Source organism: Oncorhynchus masou, chromosome 5 (assembly GCF_036934945.1).
Source record: "Oncorhynchus masou masou isolate Uvic2021 chromosome 5, UVic_Omas_1.1, whole genome shotgun sequence".
Lineage (NCBI taxonomy): Eukaryota > Metazoa > Chordata > Actinopteri > Salmoniformes > Salmonidae > Oncorhynchus > Oncorhynchus masou.
The window spans coordinates 11,523,062-11,532,134 of NC_088216.1; the positions used below are offsets into that span (position 1 = coordinate 11,523,062).

Genomic DNA, 9,073 nt, shown 5'->3' on the forward strand with positions numbered 1-9,073 from the left:
GGGAGGGAGGGGGACAGAGTGAAATTGAGGAGGGATGGAGGGAGGAGGGGACAGAGTGAAATTGAGGAGGGATGGAGGGAGGGAGGGGACAGAGTGAAATTTAGGAGGGATGGAGGGAGGGAGGGGACAGAGTGAAATTGAGGAGGGATGGAGGGAGGGAGGGGACAGAGGAAATTGAGGAGGGATGGAGGGAGGGAGGGGACAGAGTGAAATTGAGGAGGGAGGGAGGGAGAGTGAAAATGAGGAGGGAGGGAGAGAGGGGACAGAGTGAAATTGAGGAGGGATGGAGGGAGGGAGGGGACAGAGTGAAATTGAGGAGGGATGGAGGGAGGGAGGGGACAGAGTGAAATTGAGGAGGGATGGAGGGAGGGAGGGGACAGAGTGAAATTGAGGAGGGAGGGAGGGAGAGTGAAAATGAGGAGGGAGGGAGAGTGAAAATGAGAAGGGAGGGAGGGAGTGAGGGAGGGAGTGAGAGTGAAAAGGAAAATGAGAGGGAGGGAGGGAAGGAGACAGGGAGGAAAACGAGAAGGGAGGGAGGGAGGGGACAGAGTGAAAATGAAGAGTGAGTGAGTGAGTGAGTGAGTGAGGGAGGGAGGGAGGGAGGGGACAGAGTGAAAATGAGAAGGGAGGGAGGAGACAGAGTGAAAATGAGGAGGGAGGGAGGGGGACAGAGTGAAAATGAGAAGGGAGGGAGGGGACAGAGTGAAAAAGAGAAGGGAGTGAGGGAGGGGACAGAGTGTAAAAGAGAAGGGAGGGAGGGAGGGAGGGAGGAGTGAAAGGAGAAGCGAGGGAGGGAGGGAGGAGTGAAAATGAGAAGGGAGGGAGGGGGGAGGGAGTGAGGGAGGAGTAAAAATGAGAAGAGAGGGAGGGAGGGGACAGAGTGAAAACGAGAAGGGAGGGAGGGAGGGAGGGAGGGAGGGAGAGAGGAGACAGAGTGAAAATGAGAGGGGAGGGAGGGAGGGAGGGTGAAAACGAGAAGGGAGGGAGGGGGGAGACAGAGTGAAAATGGGGAGGGAGGGAGGGAGGGAGAGTGAAAACGAGAAGGGAGGGAGGGAGGTTTGAAACAGGGTGTGAAAAAGAAATGTGAGGGAAAGAGGGAGCGATGAGAGTGAAAAAGAGAAGGGAGGGAGGGGGGGGGGCAGAATGATCAACAGTTTGTTTGGCAAATTACATAGCTCTGTGTGTGTCGTGCGTTTTGCCTTGTTGTCATTGCCCAGCAGTATCTGCTAGTGGCACTAGAGGGCACCAGTTCCCTATTAAGCTGTGTCTGTATTGTCAATGGTATTTCCTTGATTCCTCGCATCCTCTCTCCTTGGCCTCTTCTCAAAACCCATTGGAGGAGGAGATCCAAGGGGAGGAACCTCAGAGCTTCTGCACCAATGTGCTTTGAGAAGGAGACAGGAAGGGAGGACATGAGGAATCAAGGAAATACTATTTAGTGCCTTCGGTTGTCACTTGTTGCAAAACTAACTCAGTCACTTTCAGAGTCGAGAGTTTCTGATGATGATCAGTTAACACATTAACTACTAGTTATTATAAGTACAGTTTCAGATTATTTCATCATTTAACACATGAACTACTAGTTAGGATAAGTAGTGTTCTGATGAGTTAATTAGTTAACACATGAACTACTAGTTAGGATAAGTAGTGTTCTGATGAGTTAATTAGTTAACACGAACTACTAGTTAGGATAAGTAGTGTTCTGATGAGTTAATTAGTTAACACATGAACTACTAGTTAGGATAAGTAGTGTTCTGATGAGTTAATTAGTTAACACATTAACTACTAGTTAGGATAAGTAGAGTTCTGATGAGTTAATTAGTTAACACATGAACTACTAGATTGGATAAGTAGAGTTCTGATGAGTTAATTAGTTAACACATGAACTACTAGTTAGGATAAGTAGTGTTCTGATGAGTTAATTAGTTAACACATTAACTACTAGTTAGGATAAGTAGAGTTCTGATGAGTTAATTAGTACATGAAGTACTAGTTAGGATAAGTAGTGTTCTGATGAGTTAATTAGTTAACACATGAACTACTAGATTGGATAAGTAGAGTTCTGATGAGTTAATTAGTTAACACATGAACTACTAGTTAGGATAAGTAGTGTTCTGATGAGTTAATTAGTTAACACATGAACTACTAGTTAGGATAAGTAGTGTTCTGATGAGTTAATTAGTTAACACATGAACTACTAGTTAGGATAAGTAGTGTTCTGATGAGTTAATTAGTTAACACATTAACTACTAGTTAGGATAAGTAGAGTTCTGATGAGTTAATTAGTTAACACATGAACTACTAGATTGGATAAGTAGAGTTCTGATGAGTTAATTAGTTAACACATGAACTACTAGATTGGATAAGTAGAGTTCTGATGAGTTAATTAGTTAACACATGAACTACTAGTTAGGATAAGTAGTGTTCTGATGAGTTAATTAGTTAACACATTAACTACTAGTTAGGATAAGTAGAGTTCTGATGAGTTAATTAGTTAACACATTAACTACTAGTTAGGATAAGTAGTGTTCTGATTAGTTAATTAGTTAACACATTAACTACTAGTTAGGATAAGTAGAGTTCTGATGAGTTAATTAGTTAACACATTAACTACTAGTTAGGATAAGTAGAGTTTCAGATGAGGTAATCAGTACATGAACTACTAGTTAGGATAAGTAGAGTTCAGATGAGTTAATCAGTACATTAACTACTAGTTAGGATAAGTAGAGTTTCAGATGAGTTAATAAGTACATGAACTACTAGTTAGGATAAGTCGAGTTCTGATGAGTTAATCATTAGTACATTAACTACTAGTTAGGAAATAGTAGAGTTCAGATGAGTTAATCAGTACATTAACTACTAGTTAGGATAAGTAGAGTTCTGATGAGTTAATCAGTACATTAACTACTAGTTAGGATAAGTAGAGTTCTGATGAGTTAATCAGTACATTAACTACTAGTTAGGATAAGTAGAGTTCAGATGAGTTAATCAGTACATGAAGTACTAGTTAGGATAAGTAGAGTTCAGATGAGTTAATACATGAAGTACTAGTTAGGATAAGTAGAGTTCTGACGAGTTAATCAGTACATTAGCTACTAGTTAGGATAAGTAGAGTTCAGATGAGTTAATACATGAAGTATTGTAATGGATTCTACTCTAACTGGTGTTCTAGAACCATGTGCCATTTTCACGTTGCAAACTTCAACAGTGAGATTATTTTCACCCTGTTTCTGTCACACTGCAGCGCCTCTCTGAATGTGCGCTTTGTAGATAATGTTGTGGTTGGTTTTGTGATCTCACACGTACACATACTGAGTATACTGCGCCTGTGTGTGTCTCTCTGTATGTGTGTGACTCTTTGTGTGTGTGTGTGTGTGTGTGTGTGTGTGTGTGTGTGTGTGTGTGTGTGTGTGTGTGTGTGTGTGTGTGTGTGTGTGTGTGTGTGTGTGTGTGTGTGTGTGCGTGTGTGTGTGTGTGTGTGTGTGTGTGTGTAACAGAGGAAAGGGGAAGTGGTACAGTTAAAAGAGTCCTCCTCCATCTGCATCTCTGCAGAACGTAACACCCGCCTCGCAACGACCGCAGGGGGAGAGAACGGACAAACGCGAGAGACAATGACAAGACGACAGGAGAGGTGAACACAGACGAGACATAGACTAACGAGACGGAGACAATGACATAGAGACGGAGACAGAGACGGAGACAGAGAGACGGAGACATAGAGACGGAGACAGAGAGACGGAGACAGAGAGACGGAGACAGAGAGACGGAGACAGAGAGACGGAGACATAGAGACGGAGACAGAGAGACGGAGACAAATCAACAAGGGGCAGAACGACAGACCTGCAGGAGACGAGAACAAGAAGGCAAGAAATGCTGTTGTCTGTTGAAATCTGTTGTCGTTAGATGAGTCAGAATCTACCTGTATTCCTCCCATGCTCGGTAAACTAACAGGTGTAGACTAACAGCGAAATGCTTACTGACGGCTGATTGGCTATTGCCTTCCGGTCCCGACAAGGCAGAGAGAAGAAGAAGGGGTTTTGTATTGTTGGTGGAATGTTTGGAGCCATGTCATGAGTCTGTAGTCAGTTCCCTATATATACACACATGGGTTACTAACGGTCTGAGGACGCGCTTTCACGGGCAAGCGGATCTAGAAACAGGTCTAGAAACAGGTCAGGGAAGCCAAGCAGATATAAAACATAAATAACAACAGGTCTAGAAACAGGTCTAGAAACAGGTCAGGGAAGCCAAGCAGATATAAAACATAAATAACAACAGGTCTAGAAACAGTTCAGGGAAGCCAAGCAGATATAAAACATAAATAACAACAGGTCTAGAAACAGGTCTAGAAACAGGTCAGGAAAGCCAAGCAGATATAAAACATAAATAACAACAGGTCTAGAAACAGGTCTAGTGTGGTCATGTTCCTGTTGTGTCCAGGTGGTCGTGTTAGGGTTGAGATGGAGCTGTGGCGTTAGTGTCCAGGTGGTCGTGTTAGGGTTGAGATGGAGCTGTGGCGTTAGTGTCCAGGTGGTCGTGTTAGGGTTGAGATGGAGCTGTGGCGTTAGTGTCCAGGTGGTCGTGTTAGGGTTGAGATGGAGCTGTGGCGTTAGTGTCCAGGTGGTCGTGTTAGGGTTGAGATGGTGCTGTGGCTCATAGTGTCCAGGTGGTCGTGTTAGGGTTGAGATGGAGCTGTGGCGTTAGTGTCCAGGTGGTCGTGTTAGGGTTGAGATGGAGCTGTGGCGTTAGTGTCCAGGTGGTCGTGTTAGGGTTGAGATGGAGCTGTGGCGTTAGTGTCCAGGTGGTCGTGTTAGGGTTGAGATAGAGCTGTGGCTCATAGTGTCCAGGTGGTCGTGTTAGGGTTGAGATGGAGCTGTGGCTCATAGTGTCCAGGTGGTCGTGTTAGGGTTGAGATGGAGCTGTGGCGTTAGTGTCCAGGTGGTCGTGTTACTGTTGAGATGGAGCTGTGGCTCATAGTGTCCAGGTGGTCGTGTTAGGGTTGAGATGGAGCTGTGGCGTTAGTGTCCAGGTGGTCGTGTTAGGGTTGAGATGGAGCTGTGGCTCATAGTGTCCAGGTGGTCGTGTTAGGGTTGAGATGGAGCTGTGGCTCATAGTGTCCAGGTGGTCGTGTTAGGGTTGAGATGGAGCTGTGGCGTTAGTGTCCAGGTGGTCGTGTTAGGGTTGAGATGGAGCTGTGGCGTTAGTGTCCAGGTGGTCGTTTTAGGGTTGAGATGGAGCTGTGGCGTTAGTGTCCAGGTGGTCGTGTTAGGGTTGAGATGGAGCTGTGGCGTTAGTGTCCAGGTGGTCGTGTTAGGGTTGAGATGGAGCTGTGGCTCATAGTGTCCAGGTGGTCGTGTTAGGGTTGAGATGGAGCTGTGGCGTTAGTGTCCAGGTGGTCGTGTTAGGGTTGAGATGGAGCTGTGGCGTTAGTGTCCAGGTGGTCGTGTTAGGGTTGAGATGGAGCTGTGGCGTTAGTGTCCAGGTGGTCGTGTTAGGGTTGAGATGGAGCTGTGGCGTTAGTGTCCAGGTGGTCGTGTTAGGGTTGAGATGGAGCTGTGGCGTTAATGTCCTGAGAGCCACGGACAGAGACACATGACAAGACGGTCTAACGGTCTCATGTTGTGTCCCTGAGAGACACGGACAGAGACACATGACAAGACAGTCTGAAGGTCATGTTTCATGTTGTGTCCCTGCCGTGATCAGGTGGTCGTGTTACAGTTGAGATGGAGCTGTGTGGTTCAAATCAAATCAAAGTTTATTTGTCAACTGACAGTGAAATGCTGAATACAACAGGTGTAGTAGACCTTACAGTGAAATGCTGAATACAACAGGTGTAGTAGACCTTACAGTGAAATGCTGAATACAACAGGTGTAGTAGACCTTACAGTGAAATGCTGAATACAACAGGTGTAGTAGACCTCACAGTGAAATGCTGAATACAACAGGTGTAGTAGATCTCACAGTGAAATGCTGAATACAACAGGTGTAGTAGACCTTACAGTGAAATGCTGAATACAACTGGTGTAGTAGACCTTACAGTGAAATGCTGAATACAACAGGTGTAGTAGACCTCACAGTGAAATGCTGAATACAACAGGTGTAGTAGACCTTACAGTGAAATGCTGAATACAACAGGTGTAGACCTTACAGTGAAATGCTTTCTTACAGGTTCTAACCAATAGTGCAGGCTATATACAGTAGAGAGGTCATATACAGTAGAGAGGCTATATACAGTAGAGAGGCTATATACAGTGGAGAGGCTACATACAGTAGAGAGACTACATACAGTAGAGAGGCTATATACAGTGGAGAGGCTACATACAGTAGAGAGACTACATACAGTAGAGAGGCTATATACAGTAGAGAGGCTATAAAAGTAGAGAGGCTATAAAAGTAGAGGGGCTATAAAAGTAGAGGCTATAAAAGTAGCGAGGCTATAAACAGTAGAGAGGCTATAAAAGTAGAGAGGCTATATACAGTAGAGAGGCTATAACAGTAGAGAGGCTATAAAAGTAGAGAGGCTATAAAAGTAGCGAGGCTATAAACAGTAGAGAGGCTATAAAAGTAGAGAGGCTATAAAAGTAGCGTGGCTATAACAGTAGAGAGGCTACATACAGACTTCGTTTAGTCAGGCTGAATGAGGTAGTATGTACATGTAGATGTGGTTAAAGTGACTATGCATATATGATGAACAGAGAGGAGCAGTAGCGTAAAAGAGGGGTTGGTGGGTGGTGGGTGGGACACAGTGCAGACAGTCCGGTTAGCCAATGAGCGGGAGCACTGGTTGGTCGGCCCAGTTGAGGTAGTATGTACATGAGTGTATAGTTGTAGTGACTCTGCATGTATGATAAACAGAGAGTAGCAGCAGAGTAAAGAGTTGATCCGTGTTTATGGTTGTCTTACGGTCATGTTGTGTTCCTGTCGTGTCCAGGTGGGGGTGTTCCGCTTGAGATGGAGCTGTGGCGTCACTGTGCCGTGTGGCTGATAGAGTGCAGGGTGCTCCCTGAGAGTCACAGGGTGACGTGGGACAGTGCTCAGGTGTGTGAGTTAGCCCAGGCTCTGAGGGATGGAGTCCTGCTCTGTCAGCTGCTGAACAACTTACTACCCCACGCCATCAACCTCCGAGAGATTAACCTCCGACCCCAGATGTCCCAGGTAACACACACGTATACGCACGCACACACACACACACACACACACACACACACACACACACACACACACACACACACACACACACACACACACACACACACACACACACACACACACACACACACACACACACTTATACACACACACACACCCAAATGTCAGGTAGGGCTGGTAGGGCTAACATCATCAGGCTGGTAGGGCTAACATCATCAGGCTGGTAGGACTAACATCAGCAGGCTGGTAGGACTAACGTCAGCAGACTGGTAGGACTAACGTCAGCAGGCTGGTAGGACTAACATCATCAGGCTGGTAGGACTAACATCATCAGACTGGTAGGACTAACATCATCAGGCTGGTAGGACTAACGTCAGCAGGCTGGTAGGACTAACGTCAGCAGGCTGGTAGGACTAACATCATCAGGCTGGTAGGACTAACATCAGCAGGCTGGTAGGACTAACATCATCAGGCTGGTAGGACTAACGTCAGCAGGCTGGTAGGACTAACATCATCAGGCTGGTAGGACTAACATCATCAGGCTGGTAGGACTAACGTCAGCAGGCTGGTAGGACTAACGTCAGCAGGCTGGTAGGAATAACGTCAGCAGGCTGTTAGGGCTAACATCAACAGGCTGGTAGGGCTAACATCATCAGGGTGGTAGGGCTAACATCATCAGGCTGGTAGGGCTAACATCATCAGGCTGGTAGGACTAACATCATCAGGCTGGTAGGGCTAACATCATCAGGCTGGTAGGACTAACATCATCAGGCTGGTAGGACTAACATCAGCAGACTGGTAGGACTAACATCAGCAGGCTGGTAGGACTAACATCATCAGGCTGGTAGGAATAACGTCAGCAGACTGGTAGGGCTAACATCATCAGGCTGGTAGGACTAACATCAGCAGACTGGTAGGACTAACATCAGCAGGCTGGTAGGACTAACATCATTTGGCTGGTAGGACTAACGTCAGCAGACTGGTAGGACTAACATCAGCAGGCTGGTAGGGCTAACATCATTTGGCTGGTAGGACTAACGTCAGCAGACTGGTAGGACTAACATCAGCAGGCTGGTAGGACTAACATCAGCAGGCTGGTAGGGCTAACATCAGCAGGCTGGTAGGGCTAACATCAGCAGGCTGGTAGGGCTAACATCATTTGGCTGGTAGGACTAACATCATCAGGCTGGTAGGACTAACATCATCAGGCTGGTAGGACTAACATCATCAGGCTGTTAGGACTAACGGCTGGTAGGACTAACATCATCAGCACTGGTAGGGCTAACATCATCTGGTAGGACTAACATCATCAGGCTGGTAGGCTAACATCATCAGGCTGGTAGGACTAACATCAGCAGGCTGAGTAGGCTAACATCATCAGGCTGGTAGGACTAAAATCATCAGCTAACATCAGCAGGCTGGTAGGACTAACATGTCAGACTGGTAGGACTAACATCAGGCTGGTAGGGCTAATATCATCAGGCTGGTAGGACTAACATCAACAGGCTGGTAAGGGCTAACATCATCAGGCTGGTAGGGCAGGCTGGTAGGACTAATATCATCAGGCTGGTAGGACTAACATCATCCTGCTGGTAGGGCTAACATCATCAGACTGGTAGGACTAACATCATCAGGCTGGTAGGACTAACATCAGCAGGCCTGGTGGGGCTAACATCATCAGGCTGGTAGGACTAACATCATCAGGCTGGTAGGGCTAACATCATCAGGCTGGTAGGGCTAATATCATCAGGCTGGTAGGTAGGCTGGTAGGACTAACATCATCAGGCTGGTAGGGCTAACATCATCTGGCTGGTAGGGCTAACATCAGCAGGCTGGTAGGACTAACATCATCAGGGTGGTAGGGCAAACATCAGCAGGCTGGTAGGACTAACATCATCAGACTGGTAGGACTAACATCATCAGG

General features: G+C 46.4%; 1 protein-coding gene across 1 annotated transcript in view; it reads left to right on the forward strand.

Annotated features, from left to right (window-relative positions):
• Positions 1-9,073, forward strand: part of LOC135532981 (cdc42-interacting protein 4 homolog) — a 117,750-nt gene that overhangs the window by 107,545 nt on the left and 1,132 nt on the right. The gene's annotated exons all lie outside the window — the stretch shown is intronic.